Source organism: Scyliorhinus torazame, chromosome 2, assembly GCF_047496885.1.
Source record: "Scyliorhinus torazame isolate Kashiwa2021f chromosome 2, sScyTor2.1, whole genome shotgun sequence".
Taxonomy (NCBI): domain Eukaryota; kingdom Metazoa; phylum Chordata; class Chondrichthyes; order Carcharhiniformes; family Scyliorhinidae; genus Scyliorhinus; species Scyliorhinus torazame.
Window position 1 is genome coordinate 338,192,923 of NC_092708.1, and position 20,370 is coordinate 338,213,292.

The 20,370-nt window shown below is 45.6% G+C and overlaps 1 long non-coding RNA gene across 1 annotated transcript in view; it reads left to right on the forward strand.

The window, feature by feature from the left end:
* Positions 1 to 417: 417 nt before the first annotated feature.
* LOC140407908 (uncharacterized) overlaps positions 418 to 20,370 on the forward strand; it is a 220,649-nt gene continuing 200,696 nt past the window's right edge. The window contains exon 1 of the long non-coding RNA XR_011939882.1: positions 418 to 529. This is a non-coding gene — a long non-coding RNA (uncharacterized lncRNA). The remainder of the gene's footprint in view (positions 530 to 20,370) is intronic.

Genomic DNA, 20,370 nt, shown 5'->3' on the forward strand with positions numbered 1-20,370 from the left:
CCTGTGTGATTGGCACCCCATTCCCCACTTTCAACATTCACTCCCGCCACCATAGGTTCACCAGTGTGTACAAGAGGGCATTGTAGCAACTCATTCAATGTTTCTTTGCGAGTACGTTCCAGACCTGCAACCTCTACCACCAAGGCTAACAGGGGCAGCAGGCACCTGTTAATAGCACTGCCTCCACATCACACACCATCCTGACTTGGAGATATATCACCATCCCTTCAATGGTTGAGGACTCAGCCCACGGCCGCCTTGGTGGGGGGCGGGGGATCAAGTACCAGGGGGGGGGGCTTATGGGCGGCCGGGGCGGTGATCAGGCAGGTTAAATGGAGCGGCGCGGGGCTGATCATTGGGACCTTCTTTGCTGTTCCAGGTCCGCTGGCTGAGTCCGCCATTGTGTTCGGCTCGGCTGATGGAGGCCGTCGCCGGGCTCATGCACGGACTCAGCACCGGAAAGTGCGGGGGCCCGTATCCGCAGCTAAAGCTGCGAGAAGCACTCCGGGGCCCTGCCAGCCCCCTGCAGGTAGGTGAACCAGTCGTAATTTTTTTAAGGAAAGTCTAGCGTGGGGACATAGCCCCATTTTTGGAGAATCCAGCCCCAGGCTTCCCAGTGACCCCCACAACTTGTAAATGAATAAAAACAATCCACACGCAGCAATGGAATTTCAGTTTCTACCTAATAGGCACTAAACTGGAGAAAAAGGAGGGCAGAAATGTACTCAGCCATTATTCAGTCTGGAAAGACTATGGCTTACTGAAATGGATGGCAAACATAAGGGAACTAAATTTGGATATCCTGTGCGAAAGATCGATGAACTTTTGGGACTTAATAGGAGCCCACAAATATCCTGAGTGAATGCACATACAGAGATACAGGACTCCCCACTGCTCACTGCACAGACACGGCAGGCTTTGCTAGGCAAGCCCAAACTGCACCCGACAGAATACCATATTCATTATGTAAATTATATCTATTGCACCCACAGGACCGCCTTCAAAATAACATGTCAAAATGAGGCCGCTTGTCATTTTAGCTGGAGATCAATAGGATGGACAGTTTACTCCATCTGGTTAGTGATGTTGGTGGAAGTTGAATTGGGTTGCATGGATGGACCTCATTAACATTCAATGGGGTAGCTGCTGACACTAATCACACCTCTGATTGACGGTCAACTGAATGGGAGGGTGGAAAATCGAGAATGCCCGACAATCAAGATGGGCCTACCACCACACTTAAAGTGAAAGGTCAGGGCAGCACGGTGATGCAGTGGGTTAGCTCTACTGCCTCACGGTGCCGAGGTCCCACGTTCGATCCCGGCTCTGGGTCACTGTCCGTGTGGAGTTTGCACATTCTCCACGTGTTTGCGTGGGTTTCGCCCCCACAACCCAAAGATGTGCTGTCTAGGTGGATTGGCCACGCTAAATTGCCCTTTAACTGGAAAAAAATGAATTGGGTATTCTAAATTTATATTTTTTTAAAGTGAAAGGTCGAGAAATGGAGTCGCAATTTTGGGAATCAGGGAAATTTATACAGCATTCCCAACAGCAAGAAATTGAAATATCGGAAGCTTTAAATACTCAAAACACAAGCGGTTGCAGAATTTATTTGTGACTGCTTGTAGCAAAGGATCGTTTTAATTGTAAAAGCAAATCAGTGCAGATGCTGGAATCTGAAACACAAACAGAAACTACTGGATAATCTCTGCAGGTCTGACAGCATCTGCGGAGAGAGAAGGGAGCCCCTTGTCTCTGTCTCTCCACAGATACTGTTCGACCTGCTGAGATTGTCTAGCTATTATCGCTTTAATTATTACTGGTGTTGTAGCTGCCCAAGCTGTACTAGACAAGGATTCTGGAGGTGCAAATGTAGTTACAGATAAAATGGAGCTGGGTTCCTGACAAGGTGATCTGATCCATCTCCATTTGAGGTCTAACAAAAAAATTGATTATGTAGATCTTCAGCGGAAAATCGACCATACTTCACTTCATGTTTTTGATCCTACCATCAACCTCCTTATATCTAAAAATGGGACAATAGTGAGGTGTAAATTGCCATCAATATTTCCAAATGACTGAGGAGCAAGGACACATTGGACTGACAAACCCTTCTGGCAAATACAATATGTAGTTACAAAGCAAATAAAATTCTTACCATGATTCTTACCACAATTAATTGTGCCAACTATACAGAGTATAATCACTTTGAACTTCTCTTTTCCTGAAAACTGCAGAAAGTTACAGCTTTATCTTGTCAATAGCTGTTGACAATGGCACTGAGACCATCGGGGGTCTGGCAGGGGATAGTGCAGGGGGTGGGCAGGTGGAGCAGAGGGTCTTGCTATACGCCGGTGATTTACTGCTATATATTTCAGACCCGCTGGGGGAGAATTGGAGAGATAATGGGGATATTAGAGGAATTTGGCCGTTTTTCGGAATATGGGCAAGAGTGAGGTCTTTGCAATTCAGGCGAGGGGACAGGAGAAGAAATTGGGGGAGATGTCGTTCAAGGTGGTGGGAGGCAGCTTTCGGTATTTGGGTATCCAGGTGGCATGGGTGTGGGAGCAGCTGCACAAACTGAATCTGGGTCGGATGGTAGAACAGATGACGGGGGACTTTCAGAGGTGGGATGCGCTCCCGCTGTCATTGGCAGGGCAGGTACAGGCATTTTATAAATTATTATTGGGCGGCAAATATAGCGATGGCCAGGAAGTGGGTAGTGGGGGAGCGGTCGGTTTGGGAGCAGGTGGAGGCGGCCTCATGTAAGAACATGAGTTTGGGGGCACTGTTAACGGCACCTCTACAATTCTCGCTGGCTCGGTACTCCACAAGGCTGGTAGTAGTGGCAGCCCTGAGTGTGTGGGGCAGTGGCGGCAGCATATGGGGCTGGAAGGGGTGTCGGTGTGGGCGCAGATATGTGGGAATCATGGTTCGCTCCAGATGGGCTGGATGGGGGATTCCGGAGGTGGCAGCCGGTTGGGATTGAGAGATTTGGAGATCTTTCTACCGATGAGGGCTTCCCGGGCTTGAAGGAGGAGTTTGAGTTGCCAGGTGGAAATGGGTTCCGGTATCTGCAAGTGAGGGACTTTGTGCGGAGGAAAGTTTTGACCTTCCCGCATCTGCCACCCCAGGGTCGACAGGATAGGGTGGTGTAGTGTCATGTGAGAGTACCTTTAAGAAATGGGTGTATATTACTGCAGTGATGTCAGAGAGGGGGTGGAGCTGGGCTGTCTGTCAGCTTCTCACTTTCGTTTTAGGCTGTTTGCTGCAGGGTGTGATTTTGTTTCGTTTTCAGAGCTGGATAGCTGCAGTCACAGCCAGAGGTCTATTAGAGTCTTTCTCCGTAATCTAAAGACTGTAAATCGATCCTGGTGATTTAAAACTAATAACAGTAGTGACTTTAACTTGATGTGCTCCTGGTAAAAGGTGTTTTAAGTTTTATGGATATTAAAAGGAAAGCTTAAAGGATTAATTAGTGTTGTATTCTTTGGGGGTTGTATTTGAATTAATGGTTGCTAAGATGTTCACTGTATGTTTTAAAAAGGTTAACTTGAGTTCATAGAATAAACATTGTTATGCTTTAAAAAATATGTTTCCATTTCTGCTGTACCACACCTGTAGAGTGGGCCGTGTGCTCCCCATACCACAATCTATTAAAAGTTGTGGGTCAGGTGAACTCCATGATACACTTTGGGGTTCTCTAAACCCTGGCCCATAACAAATTGGGGGCTCGAGGGCGATAAAAGCCTATCTATTGGATTGGTTTAGTGAACTTAAAGACACTGAGGTGTGGTTGCTTTTCAGGTGTGGTATTCTAGTTTAAGTAGGGAGTGTGTTGTGGATAATGGCTCTTTCAGAGGCTCTGAAGTTTTCGGGGGTGGCGACGGTCACACACAGTACCTTAAGGACAGAGACTGAAAGCAGACTGTTAGATTTGGCAAAAACATTGCAGTTAACATTACCTGACAAAATGCAAAAAGATGAGGTAATTATGGCGGTGGCTAAGCATTTAAACTTGCCTGAGATAGAGTCTGACTCATTGGAAATGGCAAAGATCCAGTTACAAATTAAATAAATGGAACATGAGAAAAAATTAAAGCAGCTTGAATACGAAAGAGAGAGGGGAAAAAGAAAAAGAAAGAGGGAAAGAGGAAAAAGAGAGAGAAGAAAGGAAAACAGAAACAATAGTCCTAGCAAAACAAAAAGAAAGGGAAAGGGAGATACAGATCAGGGAAAAAGATAAAGAGAGTTTGAACTTCAGAAAATGGCCATGAAACATGACCGTCAGTTAAAATTGGCAGACGTAAAGGGAAACGTACAGTTGGATGATAGTGATGAGGATAGTGAGAAAGAGCGTCATAGTTGAAGGCTTGGTGGGGATCTATTTAAGTATGTCCAAGCATTGCCAAGGTTTGACGAGAACGAGGTAGTAGTCTTTTCATTTCATTTGGGAACGTGGCTAAACAAATGAAATGGCCACAGGACATGTGGGTATTACTGATTCAAACAAAGCTGATAGGTAGGGGTAGTGAAGTGTTTGCATCACTACCGGAGGAGGTATCTAGGACGTATGAGAAGGTGAAAATATCCATCTTAGGTGCATACGAACTAGTGCCTGAAGCCTACAGACAAAGGTTTAGAAATTTAAGGAAAGAAGTTGGTCAAACATACACGGGGTTTGAAAGGATCAAACAGAGTAATTTTGGTAGGTGGATAAGGGCTTTGAAAATAGACCAAACGTATGAAGCTCTCAGAGAAATTATACTTTTGGAGGAGTTTAAAAATTCAATACCTGATGTAGTGCATGTGGAAGAACAGAGGGTTAAAACTGTGATGTTGGCAGCAGAAATGGCAGATGATTATGAATTTGTTCATAAATCAAAGCTTGGTTTCCGACATCAGTTTCAGGCTGTGAGGGATAGAAACTGGGGACATGAGAAATACTCACGTGGTAAAGGTAAAGGTGATCTGATGGGAGATAATAAGGAGAGTGTACTTCAGATTTAAAAAGAAATCCAGGAGGGTGGAAAAGAAATGAAAAGTTTCAAATGTTTTCACTATAATAAACTAGGCCATGTAAAGTCACAGTGTTGGTGGTTGAAGAAAAGCACTGGGAAGGCTGATGTGGTAAAATGGGATAAGACAGTGGGGTTTGTTAAAGTGGTAAAGGAAAGCCCAAGTGAACCGGAGGAGGCGCAAAAGATTGTACAGCCTGATCAAGAGGTGATTGATAAGAAGGTGTCAGATCTCTTTAAAGAATTTACTTGTGAGGGTAAAGTTTACTCATGTGTATCAGGAGGAGCAGGTAAAGAAGTCACAATTTTAAGAGATACGGGAGCTAGTCAATCTTTAATGGTAAGAGATGAGGAGTTATGTAGTTTGGGAAGAATTTGCCAGAAAAGGTGGTAATATGTGGAATTCAGGGTGAGAGGAGTAGTGTTACATTATATAAGGTAAGGTTGGAAAGTCCAGTGAAGAGTGGTGAAGTGGTAGTAGGCGTAATAGAGAAACTATCTTGTCCAGGAATACAGTTAATCTTGGGTAATGATATAGCTGGATCTCAGGTGGGAGTGATGCCTACTGTGGTTGATAAGCCAGTGGAAAATCAGACAACTGAAGTGTTGAAGGACGAATATCCTGGGATTTTTCCGGATTGTGTAGTAACAAGGTCGCAAAGTCACAGGTTAAGACAAGAGGAGAAATCAAAGAGTGAAGATGACGTTGAAGTGCAATTATCAGAAACAATTTTTGATCAGATGATTGAAAAAGAACAAGAACAGGTGGAGGATGAGGCGGATATTTTTAGTTCAGGAAAATTGGCGGAGTTACAACAAAAAAATATAGAAATAAAACGGATGTACTAGAAAGCATACACAGAAAAGGAATCTGAGTGTATACCAGAGTGTTATTACAGTAAAAGTGATGTCTTGATGAAAAAATTGAGACCTTTACATATGCAGGCAGATGAAAACTGGGCAGAAGTTCATTAAGTAGTATTGCCGGTAGGGTACAGAAAGGAGGTGTAGCGAGTTGCCATGAGGTTCCAGTGGGAGGTCATTTGGGAATAAGGAAAACTCAAGCTAAAATTCAAAAACATTTTTAATGGTCTGGACTACATAAAAGATGTAGTTAAATTTTGTCAATCATGTCACACATGTCAAGTGATAGGGAAACCTCAAGCAGTGATAAAACCAGTGCCCTTAATACCCATTCCAACATTTTTTTACAAGGGTCCTAATTGATTGCGTAGGGCCGCTTCCTAAAACAAAAAGTGGGAATCAATATCTTTTGACTATAATGGATGTGTCTACTAGGTTTCCAGAGGCCATTCCAGTACGTAATATTACAGCTAAAAAGATTGTGGAGGAGTTACTTAAATTCTTTACTAGATATGGACTACCCACAGAAATACAATCGGATCAAGGATCAAATTTTACCTCAAGGTTATTCAAAGAAGTTATGGATAGTTTAGGAATAAAACAATTTAAATCAACTGCGTACCACCCAGAATCGCAGGGAGCGTGAGAAAGGTGGCATCAGACATTAAAGACAATGTTGAGGGCTTATTGTCAAGATTATCCAGAGGATTGGGATAAAGGAATTCCATTCGTACTGTTTGCAATTAGGGATGCACCTAATGAGTTAACCAAATTTAGTCCTTTTGACCTAATTTTTGGTCATGAGGTAAGAGGACCACTTAAATTGATTAAAGAAAAATTGGTGAGTGAGAAATCAGAAATTAGATTATTGAATTATGTGTCAAATTTTAGGGAAAGATTAAATAGAGCAGGTGAATTGGCTAGACAACATTTAAAAGTTGCACGAAATGTGATGAAACGGGTAGCGGACAAGAAATCCAAACTTCATAGTTTTGCCTGTGGAGATAAAGTTTTAGTGTTGTTACCAGTGGTAGGTGAACCTTTAAAAATTAGGTTTTGTGGACCTTATCGGATTGAAAGGAAATTAAGTGAGATGAATTATGTGGTAAAAACACCAGATAGAAGGAAGACTCACTGAGTGTGTCATGTGAATATGCTTAAAAGATACTTTGAAAGGGAAGGAGAGAAAAAGGAGGTTTTAATGATTCTAACTCAAAGTGACGAACCAAATCCAGATTACTGTGAATTTGACATACCTCAAATTAAATTGGAAACGAGGATGTTCTTAAAAATTGGGATAAATTGTTGAGTTACCTTCCAGAGGAAAAACGGACTGACCTGAAAGAGATATTGATATCACATGGGCATATTTGTGGAGATAAATTGGGAAGTACTAAAATGGCTAGACATGATGTAGATGTGGGAAATGCTGTTCCAATCAAACAACATCCATACAGACTTAACCCTTTAAAATTGGCTCATGTTAATAAAGAGATTGAGAGTATGCTTAAAAATGGCATAATTGAAGTGGGTTGCAGCCAATGGAGCTCACCCATAGTGATGGTACCAAAACCAGATGGTACCCAACGGTTGTGTGTGGACTATAGAAAGATTAATGCAGTTACAAGAACGGACTCTTATCCTATCCCACGTTTGGAGGATTGCATTGAGAAAGTGGAACAATCAGCTTTTATTTCCAAACTGGATTTACTGAAAGGTTACTGGCAGATACGGTTATACGAAAGGGTGAAGGAGATTTCAGTTTTTGTGACTCCAGATGGTATATACCAATTCAAAGTTATGCCATTTGGCATGAAAAACGCACCAGCCACATTTCAACGGTTAACTAACGAAGTTGTTTCAGGATTACCCATATTGTGCGGTATACATCGGCAATCTGGTAATTTTCAGCCAGACATGGACAGAACATTTGAAATATTTGATGGAGTTATTCGATTGACTTCAGGAGGCGGGTTTGGTGATAAACCGAGCCAAACGTGAATTTGGAAAAGCCCAAGTCACTTTCCTTGAGGAGTTTCCGATACCCTCAAGACGAAGGGAAATAATGCGATTTCTTGGCATGAGTGGATTTGATCGAACATTTGTGCAAAGGTTTTGCAGTGTGATTGCCCCACTGATGGACTTGCTGAAGAAACATCGAAAATTTCAGTGGACAGCAGACTTTCAACAGGCATTTGACCAGCTGAAGGCTGTGATAACCAATGCTCCTGTGTTGGAGAATCACAAGGGACTCTGTGATCAGATTGAACTAAAGTATCTTACTTTAAAGAGACATGCCGAGGCGTAGAGAAATGGATGGATCGTGCCGAGACCTTTCTGTTCAAAGAGACTGTCAACCGAGAAGAGTTTCAGTTGGAGGCAGAAAGAAAAATGGACTATATTATTATACCTGTTTGCGTGTGTTGATTTTTGAAACGATAAAGTATATTTACTGTATGCATTTCTTAAAGGATGGTGATAAGGTGAAAAATGAAACCATCGTGAAGTTGATGGTTTATTTTTTTTCTTGGAGGGGGGGCAAGTGTCATCTGAGAGTACCTTTAAGAAATAGGTGTTTATAAATGGGTGTGTATTTAAATATCTGTAGTGAGAGCACCTTTAAGAAATGGGTGTTTATTACTGCAGTGATGTCAGAGAGGGGGTAGAGCTGGGCTGTCTGTCAGCTTTTTACTTTTGTTTTAGGCTATTTGCTGCAGCGTGTGTTTTAGTTTCGTTTTCAGAGCTGGATAGCTGCAGTCACAGCCAGAAGGACTATTAGAGTCTCTCTCTGTAATCTAAAGACTGTAAATCGATCATGGTGATTTAAAACTAATAACAGTAGTGACTTTAACTTGATGTGCTTCTGGTAAAAGGTGTTTTAAGTCTTATGGATGTTAAAAGGAAAGCTTAAAGGATTACTTAGTGTTGTATTCTTTGGGGGTTGTATTTGAATTAATGGTTGCTAAGATGTTCACTGTATGTTTTAAAAAGGTTAACTTGAGTTCATAGAATAAACATTGTTTTGCTTTAAAATATACTTTTCCATTTCTGCTGTACCACACCTGTAGAGTGGGTCGTGTGCTCCCCGTACCACAATCTATTAAAAGTTGTGGGTCAGGTGAACTCCATGATACACTTTGGGGTTCTCTAAACCCTGGCCCATAACAGTAAGGAGTGGAGCAGGGGAAGATTTCAGAGATCTACAAGGAACTGATGGAGTGGGAGGGAGCCCCAATTGGGGAGGTGAAGAGAAAGTGGGAAGAAGAACTGGATGGGGAATTTGGGGTCAGATTATGGGAGGAAGCCCTGTGGCATGTTAATGCATCGTGTGCCAGGCTCAGCCTGATACAATTCAAGGTGGGCCACAGGGCGCACATGATGGTGGCCCGGATGAGCAGGTTCTTTGAGGGTGTGGAGGATAGGTGTGGGTGCTGTGCGGGGGATCCTGCGAACCATGTCCATATGTTTTGGGCATGTACGAGGCTGAGGGGTTTGTGGCAGGGGTTTGCTGACGTCATGTCAAAAGTATTAAAAGTGAGGGTGGTCCCGAATCCAGAGGTGGCGATCTTTGATGTGTCGGAAGACCCGGGAGCCCAGGGGGTGTGAGAGGCTGATGTCCTGGCCTTTGCCTCCCTGGTAGCCCAGAGACGGATCCTACTAGGATGGAGGGACTCGGAACCCCCGAAGTCGGGGACATGGGTTAGTGACATGGCGGGCTTTCTCAGACTTGAGAAAATCAAATCCACCTTGAGGGCATCGCTGCAGGGGTTGGTCCGGAGGTGGCAGCCGTTCATCGATTTCTTCGAGAAAAATTAAGTTGTCAGCAGGGGGGGGGGGGGGGGGGGGAGGCATGGGGGGTTGAGTAAGGTCAGGAAAACCAGTAAAGGGGGGTTGGGGAAGGAGGTCCTATTTGTGTAAGCCATTGGGGTTTGTTACTGGGCGGGGTGGGGGGGGGGGGCAGTGTTGGTTATATTGTTTTGTTCTTGTCGATGCCTGATGGTTAAAATTGTTAAAATTATAAATACCTCAATAAAATATTTTCTAAAAGAAAAACTATATCTTGTCAAATTTAGAATAGCTGATTGGAAGGAATATTTGTCATTCCGGACATGACTGTAAACTATGAGTTATTCCGAATATTTTGACAAATTAAATTCTTAAATTTCAAAGTTTGACAGTTACAAATGAAGCAGCTTCCATGGGTCGAATGGCTGTCAGGGGCACAGTTCAGGCATGTGTTGGTATTATACCATTTGACATTCACTGCTATAATTGGCACTGCAGGGCAGCACGGTGGCGCAGTGGATAGCCCTGCTGCCTCACGGCGCTGAGGTTCCAGGTTCGATCCCGGCTCTGGGTTACTGTCTGTGTGGAGTTTGCACATTCTCCCCATGTTTGCGTGGGTTTCGCCCTCACAACCCAAAGATTTGCAGGGTAGGTGGATTGGCCACGCTAAATTGCCCCTTAGTTGGAAAAAATGAATTGGGCACTCTAAATTTTTTATTTTTTTTAATTTAAAAAAAAAATAATTGGTACTGCTGCCTCACAGTGCCAGGGGCCCGGGTTCAATACTGACCTTGGGTCACTGTGTGGAGTCTGCACATTCGACAGATTCTCCTCGTGCCTGCGTGGGTTTCCTCTGGGTGCTACGGTTTCCTCCCAAAGTCCAAAGAGTTGCAGGTAAGGTGGATTGGTCATGCTAAGTTGCCTTAGGGTCCAAAGATGTGTAGGGTATAGGGCAGGGAAGTGGGCCTAGGTAGGGTGCTCTTTCAGAGGGTCGATGCAGACCCGATGGGTCAAATGACCTCTTTCTGCACTGTAGGAATTCTATGATCCTATGGAAAAGGTAGAATTTACAAGACTGATTAATTACAAATGTTATGATTTGCTATGAGATTTCAATAATATTGCATAAATGCTGCTCTTCATATTCCTCAGGAGTTGAGCCAAGAATGATCGGTAATATCGAACAATGCCCCCGAACCACAGACTTGGCACTTTAAGCATTTCTCTCCTGAAAGCCATGCCTGCAAAAGCAAACTTCAGTTCAGTTACTGAACACAGTGCACCACAGAAGTATTTATTTCCCCAAGCAAAATAACAGCAGTGTGGTGAGTCATTAACAACATTTTAATTGGCTTTACTAAGTCAGTGCCAATTTAGCACCAGAGCGTTAGTGCAAACAAATACAGTTTTGACAGTGCATGAGGCAGGAAATGGCAGTAGCAAACACCGGTACTGATTTCTCCCCAGCTTTCTTCCCCTTCCAACAACAATCTCCAACTGCGAGCAATTGGATCTACACACCAAGTAACAAGTCAATGAAAAGCAGGTTGGCTGCACATTGCTGTGAACATGGCAGCATAATTTTGGAGTCAAAGCTCAGTCTGCACTAAATTAAAGCAGTGTGATAACCCCCAGGAGTGCCAGTTCACATTATTTGACACCTTGCGCAATATAATTCCATCTAAAATTAAAACTTAAAAGCGTTCAGAATGTTTGGCTGTTTTATGGACTTGCTACAAAGTTTTCTCCAATATTTGGAAATTTGGGCAAATTGGATCCAGAATTGTCTGAGTGGCAGGAAGCAGAGGGTGATGGTCGAGGGGCGTTTTTCTGGCTGGAAGCCTGTGTCCAGTGGGGTCCTGCAGGGATCAGTGTTGGGGCCTTTGCTGTTTGTGGTTTATATAAATGACTTAGATATGAATGTAGATGGGTTGATCAGTAAGTTTGCAGATGATACAAAAATTGGTGAGTTGGCAAATAATGAGGAGGATAGCCTTAGATTACAGGAGGATATCGATGGGCTGGCGAGATGAGTTGATCAGTGGCAAATGGAATTCAATCCGGATAAGCATGAGGTGATGCACTTGGACAGGACAAACAAGGCAAGGGAATATATGATAATAGGCAGGAGCCTGGGAAGCACCGAGGATCAGGGGGACCTTAAGGTAGAAGAGCAGGTAAATGAAGTGGTTAAGAAGAGTATTTTCCTTTAATAGGCAAGGCATAGTGTTTAAGAGCAGGGAGGTTATGCTGGAACTGTATAAAACGTTAGTTAGGCCACAGCTAGAATAGGGGGCGAGATTTTCCGACCTCCCGCCGGGTCAGAAAATCGCCAGGGGCTGGCGTGAAGCCCGCCCCCGCCGGTTGCCGAATTCTCCGGCACTGGATATTTGGCGGGGGCGGGAATCGCGGCGCGTCGGTTGGCGCGATTCTCCGGCCCGGATGGGCCGAAGCCCCGCTGCTAAAATGCCTGTCCCGCCGGCGTACATTAAACCACCTACCTTACCTTAGGCGGGCTCCGGGGTCCTGGGGGGGCGCGGGGCGATCTGGCCCCAGGGGGTGCCCCCACGGTGGCCTGGCCCGCGATCGGGGCCCACCGATCCGCGGGCGGGCCTGTGCCGTGGGGGCACTCTTTCCCTTCCGCCTTCGCCATGGTCTCCACCATGGCGGAGGCAGAAGAGACTCCCTCCACTGCGCATGCGCGGGAATGCTGTCAGCGGCCGCTAACGCTCCCGCGCATGCACCGCCCGGAGATGTCATTTCCGCGCCAGCTGGCGGGGCACCAAAGGCCTTTTCCGCCATCTGGCGGGGCAGAAATTCGTCCGGCGCCGACCTAGCCCCTTAAGGTTGGGGCTAGGCCCCCAAAGATGCAGAGCATTCCGCACCTTCGGGGCGGCGCGATGCCCGACTGATTTGCGCCCTTTTGGGCGCCAGTCGGCGGACATCGCGCCGATACCGGAGAATTTCGCCCATTGTGTGCAGTTCTGGGATCCACAGTACAGGAGTGATGTGATAGCACTGAAAAGGCTGCAGAGGAGATTTACCAGAATGTTGCCTGGGCTGGAGAGTTTTAGTTGTGAAGAGAGATTGGATTGACTGGGGTTGTTTTCCTTAGAGAAGAGGAGACTGATGGGGGACATGATTGAGATGTACAAAAATATGAGGGGCATAGATAGAGTAGATGGAAAGAAGCATTTCCGCTTGGTGGAGGCATCAATGACCAGCGGGCAAAGATTTAAGGTAAGGGGCAGGAGGTTTTGAGGGGATGTGAGGAAAAACATTTTCATCCAGAGGGTGATGGAAGTTTGGAACTCACTGCCTGAGAGGCTGGGGGAGGCAGAGACCCTCAGAACATTTAAGCAGTATTTAGATGTGCACTTGCGATACCAAGGGATACAAAGCTATGGGGCCAGTGCTGGAAAATGGGATTAGAATAGTTAGGTGGTTGTTTTTGACTGAAACAGGCGCAATGGGCCAAATGGCCTGTACTGTGCTGTAGACCTCCAGCACTCTGTGACTATTTGAGGAAGGTATGCATTTGTCATGTCCATGCAAATGAAGCATGTAAAACCTAACCAGCAATGTTTTACACAACTTGTACTGTGTATCATATTCTGCAGCTAACAAAGAACAATCACAGAACAAAGGGAAATGCATACAAAATTAACAAGACTGGAAATTAAAATACACTTGTTAAAAAAAAGGCATCAATTCTATATTTACCATTTTTTAAGAATACAGTTTATGATTATAAATTTTGCAGACAGTCACAGGTCAGAAATGTCCTCATACCACTACTCCAGCACTGTAACATCATAAAAACTGTAGCAAAAAAAAACATATTGCATCCACAAAAATGGATTCATCTCACTTCTGATAAAGTTATGCTGTGAACAGGGGCAACTTTGAGGAAATCAGCAGAAACAACACCAACATGTATATGGATAACATTTTTAATACAATAACACATTCCAAAATTCTCCACAGGAGTTTCATAAACAAGAAGCAAGACAACTAAGGCAACTCACCATCACCTTCTGAAGGACAACTAGGGAAGGGCAATACATGCTGGCCTAATCAGCGACACCCACGCCCCTTTTTAAATGAATATAAAAAAGGAGAGACTTAGGGAGTTAACTCTGAAGCTAAGGCCTTGTAAACACGCCCACCAATGGTGGAGCATTTAAAATCAGGGTTGCTTATAAGAGGCCAGAATGAGATGATTGCAGATATTCCAGAGGTTTAGCAGAAATTACAGAGTTCTGGGTTGTTGGTGAGGCCAAAGAGGGATTTGAAAGCATGGATGGGAATTTTTCAATCGAGCAGTTGCTTAACTGGGGCCAGTGTGGAGCACAGGGGTGGTAAGTGAATGGGAGTCGGTAGAAGAAAGGACACAGGCAGCAGAGTTTTGGATTCCCTCAAATGAACAAAGATAAGATTGTAGGAGGCTAGTCGCGTGTGTATTGGGTGGTAACAAAGGCATGAATGAGGCTTTCGGCAACAGATCAGCTGATGGAGTCAGATGATGTTACTGAGGAGCAAATAGGAGAAGAAAAAGGTGCAGCCAAAAAATAAAATAACTCTGACTATAGGGGACCTTCCTCGAACTTAGCAAGGACAGAATTAACCTTACCACCCACACCCTCCACTCCCCCACCCACCTCCCCCCCTCCCCCAGCTCTCCTCATCCTCCCCCCAAGGATAAAATCAGGATAAAGAAACTGTGCACACATCCTGAAATCAAAATTCAGCTTAACACAATAAAACCTTATTAAATCCGGAAAAACATGGTGCAGGGCATTGTAATGATCTGTAGACATGTAACCAATAGGTAATCAGAACCAGACACAACCAATGGGTAATCAAAACACCCAGCGGTGGCATCACCACAAGAGGGCATCACACGACCACTATAAAAGACAAGACACACAGGTCCTCACCCCCTTCCACTGGCAGAAACCTAGAGAGCAAGACGTGTGTAGCAAGTATCACTGTCATACCACCACATGTGGTTTAGAGTAAGTTCATATAGCTAGTCGAGTTAACTGTGTTAATAGAGTCAGAGCAGTAGAGTATAGAACTCATTTAGAAGCTTTGTTAATTGCTCAATAAATACGTTCAACTTACCTCGAAGTCTGGAGTGTTCTTCAACAGAGCCTACAGCAAGTAGCGGCTTATGTTACTCAAAGTAACATAACAACACAGACAACATGCCCAAAATAGTTACCACCCGCAAACAGAAACATTGACAACATAAACAGACAATAACATGATTATCAGGGAGTAAAGTCCAGAATAACAACTGAGGCACGAGGCAGTCATCAGGATAAAGACCACTACACTGGTGCACGAAGAAAGTAGACATCAAGGATAAAGCAGGATCTGAAATGGGAAGCACTCTCCGGGATCTTGCAAGGATTCCAATGACTGGAACATGAACCGCATTACTTCCAACATATCGAGTCGACCAAGCCCAAGTGGTCAACTACCCAGGCCCCAGCAGGGGGGATGACCAGGATTGCTCAGGCAACCTGAACCCATCTCGATCAACAACAGGAACAGGACCACACAAAACCAGAGGTTGAAAGGCCAATCCAACCCGAAGCCTCAGAGATGGGATTAAATGTTCTCCATCGAATTTAAGTGCCCATCCGCCAGATCAAGATTTCCGAAACATGGCAGCCTGTTCGCAAACTCGGCTGGGAACTTCTCCACCACCTCACCGGAGATACCAGACACAACGGGGCTCTTCACCGGTTCCCCTTCATCCTAACCCTAACCCCCCACGATGGATGACTGGCCATGTAACAGGAACTCAACCGTGCAGAGGTGGGTTTCCACCAAAGACAGTGCTCTCCCTGCAACAAAAACCTTCTTGTGCGCCACCACAGATGTTTCGCAACTCTTGAAATTGTTTTTTAACATTCTGCAACGCAGAGCCAAGACCATCAGACCGTTCACCTTCAATGCAAGCAACAATCATCCGTCAGTGCGCACCATACTGTCTGGGCAGGATACTTCCCAAATGCAGCTGTGCTACCAAAGACATGGCCCCATTTTAAGTCACTCCAACCACCGGGAATCAATGAGGATTAAAACATATTGCCTTGACTCAAAAGTGCTGAAACATCGACCAACAATTCTTGGTGCATGATATATGCCATGTAATCCAAAAAAAGACAGAAAAGAGGAATGCACAAAGATAAAAACAAAGATTGAAAGATTAGCAGGGCCCGAGCTCGTGAAAATGCAGCCACTCCCACGCTCACATCATGTGATATCCCCCCCACAATTTTCTTCTATTTAATTTATCTGTATGTTTGCTAACAGCAGTAAGCAATTCAGTTTGGGAACAGGCAGAGGCAGTGTTGGTCTCGATGTGGACTGCAATTTATTGAGTATACTAACTAAAGTAAATTAAAGTTAGATGAGTTGACATTTAAGCAGAGAAAATACAAACTTTATTGTTCACTGTGTGGAATTTGTGAGGGAAAACAAAGCTGGAAGAGTTGCCTAGTTTGAAGCCAGAGGAAGGAATCTACAGTGAACCTCACTGAGCCTTGTGGCAGAAAACATCCAGCTTGAATAATTAGCTTGGAAAGAGCTGTAAAGAAGCTGTGAGAGCAGACGGCGGAAAATCAATCTTTGTATGTCCAAAGCCTGGACAAGGAACTGAAGAGTACCTTACAGTTGTGAGGGCTTTAAAGAAAATTGGAGGGTAGCTTAGTTAAAAGCTGATGGGAAAACCCCAAAAACCTTGTATTTTGGAAACATCTGGAATGCTGAGGAGAATTAAATTAAATTCTGGAGATGAGCCTACCTTTGGGTTGGTCCAGGAAAGTGAATGAATGTTCAAGATTTGCATAATGTATAAAGGAACTCTTGGGGAAGAGTGAAAAGTAGAATTGAGTTCAGAGCATAAATAGTTCCAAATAATGGTGTTTTTAATAGTGCTTGCTTTGTTTAATTTTTCTGTACAATAAAGTTTGTTTTTCTTTCAGAAAATGTGAAATCTTCTAGTGTAGTTCTGTCGGATAGTTGCTGGGTGTTAGGATTTCTTTATTAAATGTTAATGCTTCCTAACGAACCTGCGAATAGTGGGCTTGCCTGAAGGAGTGGAAGGTGTGAGTGCCATCTCAAAGATGCTGGCAGGGCTGGTGGCGGAAGGGGAGCTAGATAAAGTCCCTGAAGTGGACCGATCACACAGGTCCCTGAGGCAGAAGCCTAGAGCTGGGGAGCCGCTGTGGGCGGTGATCGCGAGACTCCACAGATTTGTGGAGAAAGAGAAGATTTTGTGTTGGGCCAGGGAGAAGCGTGCCTGCGAGTGGGAAGGGAACAAGATCTGAATTTATCAGGACATCAGAGTCTAGTTGGCGAAGCAGCGGACAGGGTTCAACAAGGCCAAGGCGGTGCTGTCCCGGCGGTAGATCGGGGTTTGAGTACTCTACCCGGCGAAATTCTGGGTGACGTTCGGAGGCCGGGAGTATTATTTTGAGACCGCAGAATTGGCCGAAGACTTCATGAAGGATCATAAACTGGAACTGAGGGAGAACTGAGTGGACAATGCTTGGGAACCGGGGTGCTAGCACTTCGTAATCGTTGGGAACATGTTCAAAGTGGGGGTAGGGATTAGGGGATTTTCATCCACTCCGGTTCGGAGGTGGTCCTTTTCTTGGTTTGGTGTATACCGTTGGGATTGTAAGGGACAGGTAGGGGTGAAAAGTGTATCTGGGGATGGATATTCCCATCCCTCCTTCCTGTTTTATGGGACTTTTTGTATTTAGCATTTGTTTGTTTGCTTTTGAGGGAGGCTGCCTGGGATTCAGAAGAAGTCTTTGTTTGGGTGCGGGAAGGTAAAGTCAGCAGGGAGCCTTCTTCCTTGAGTTAAGGAGTTGGGGAGGGGAAGTCATTGGGAGGTGCCTTTGGGCAGGGGCTGTCACGCTAGCAGGCAATGCTGAAGAACGGAAGTGAGGTGGTCAGGGAGAAGGCCGAGAGGGATGGCCAGGGGAGAAGGGGGGGTGATGGGGGGGAGAGGGAAGGGGAGGGGGGGAGGTTGTTGCTACGTGACGGGGGGGTGAGAGATGACTGGTCAGGGGCAGAGAAGGGGGCTCTCTGGGATGGGCTAGGTATAGGGTGGAATTAAAGTGGTGGGAGTTAAGTGGGGAAGGTGATGGACAGTAGAGGGGATTGGAGGCATAAGCCTCCAGTGAGGTTGGTAATGTGGAAAGTCCAGGGACTGAATGGGCCGGTTAAAAGGTCGCGGGTGTTCGCGCACCTCAGGAGCTTGAAAGCGGGGTGGTCTTTCTGCAGGAGACGCACCTCCGTGTGAAGGTTAAGGAAAGGGTGGGTCGGGCAAGTTTTCCACTTGGGATTTGATTTGAAATCGAGGGGAGTGGCAATTTTAATGAGCAAAAAAAATGGATTTGTGAGTGCAAAGGAGGTGAGGGATCCGGGTGGGAGATGTATGATTGTGAGTGGGTGAGTGGGGTATTGGAAGGGGCTGGTGGTGTTGGTAAATGTGTACGCCCCAAATTGGGATGATGTGGGTTTTATGAGGGGGTTGCTGGCAGCGATCCCGGATTTGGCCACGCACCAGTTGATCATGGGAGGAGATTTTAATTGTGTCCTAGAGCTGAGGGTGGATAGATCGAGCCCCAGGTCGATGTGTAGGGTACGAATGGCAAGGGAGCTGGGAGGGTTTATGGAGAGGATGGGTATGGTGGATCCATGGCACTTTCAGAACCCACGGGGAAGGGAGTATTCCTTCTTTTCACAGGTCTATAAGGTGTATTCGCGGATTGATTACTTTGTAGTGAGTGGGGAGATTTTGGTTGGGGTGGAGGGGGCAGAGTATGCGGGGATAGCTATCTCGGACCATGTGTCCCACTGGCTGGAGATTTAGTTTAGATTGGGACGAGAGCAGAGGCCGGGCTGGAGGTTTGACTCGGGGTTGTTGGCAGATGAAGGTTTTTGTGATATGGTGCGGGCGGCGATTAAGGAGTATGTGGAGTTGAATCAAAAGGGGGAGATGTCGGCGGCCATTTTCTGGGAAGCACTGAAGGCAGTTGTCCGGGGGGGACATTATTTTGTTTAAGGCTCATGCGGATAGGGAAAGGAGGGAGGAACATGATTGTCTAGTGAGCGAGATAGTGGAGGTGGATAGGGAATATTCGAATGTGGAGAGATTGGCGAGGAGGAAAAAGTTGCAGGGGCAGTTTAAGAGGTTGACAACGGGAAGGGCGGTAGGGCAACTGCTAAGGGCAAGAGGAGTTCAATATGAGAATGGGGAGAAGGTGAGCCGCATGCTGGCGCACTAGCTGTGGAGGCAGGCCGCGTCCAGGGAAATATTGAAGATATGGACGGGGCTGGGGATGTGGTGTCAGAGCCGGGGAAGATAAACAAGGCGTTTAGGGAGTATACCAGGGACTTTATGAGGCAGACCAGGGGGGAGAAGAGAGGGACATGGGGCGGTTTCTGGATGAGCTGGAATTTCCCCAGGTGGAGGAAGCAAAGAGGCAGGCGTTGGAGGAGCCCCTGGGGCTGAGGGAGGTGCTGGATAGTATAAGGGGTATGAAGTCAGGGTAGGCCCCAGGGCCGGATGGGTACCCGGTGGAATTTTATAAGGAATTTGTGACAGACCTGGCACCACACTGTTGGGGGCATTTAATGAAGCACTGGAGAAGGGGGAGCTGTCAGAGATGATGATGCAGGCAGTACATAAGAACATAAGAACTAGGAGCAGGAGTAGGCCATCTGGCCCCTCGAGCCTGCTCCACCATTCAATGAGATCATGGCTGATCTTTTGTGGACTCAGCTCCACTTTCTGGCCCGAACACCATAACCCTTAATCCCTTTATTCTTCAAAAAACTATCTATCTTTATCTTAAAAACATTTAATGAAGGAGCCTCTACTGCTTCACTGGGCAAGGAATTCCATAGATTCATAACCCTTTGGGTGAAGAAGTTCCTCCTAAACTCAGTCCTAAATCTACTTCCCCTTATTTTGACGCTATGCCCCCTAGTTCTGCTTTCACCCGCCAGTGGAAACAACCTGCCCGCATCTATCCTATCTATTCCCTTCATAATCTTATATGTTTCTATAAGATCCCCCCTCATCCTTCTAAATTCCAACGAGTACAGTCCCAGTCTACTCAACCTCTCCTCGTAATCCAACCCCTTCAGGTCTGGGATTAACCTAGTGAATCTCCTCTGCACACCCTCCAGTGCCAGTACGTCCTTTCTCAAGTAAGGAGACCAAAACTGAACACAATACTCCAGGTGTGGCCTCACTAGTAAGGCTCCATAAGTAATCACGCTAATTCCAAAAAAGGGGAAGGACCCGATGGAATGTGGGTCATATAGGCCCTTATCACTATTGAACACGCATGCAAAAGTATTGGTTAAGTTGTTGGCGGGGATTGTGGAGGATTGTGTCCCGGGGGTGGTTGCAAAAGATCAAACAGACTTTGTGAAGGGTAGGCAGCTTGCGAGTAATATATGACGGGTATTGAATGTAGTGATGAATTCGTCGGGGGCTCTGGTACCGGAGGTGGTGGTGTCCATGGATGCGGAGAAGGCATTTGATCAGGTGGAAAGGCGGTACTTGTTTGAGGTTTTGGGAAGGTTTGTCTTTGGGCCGAGATTTGTGGGGCATGGGTACAGTTGCTGTTTGTCGCACCAAGGGCGAGGTTGAGGATGAATG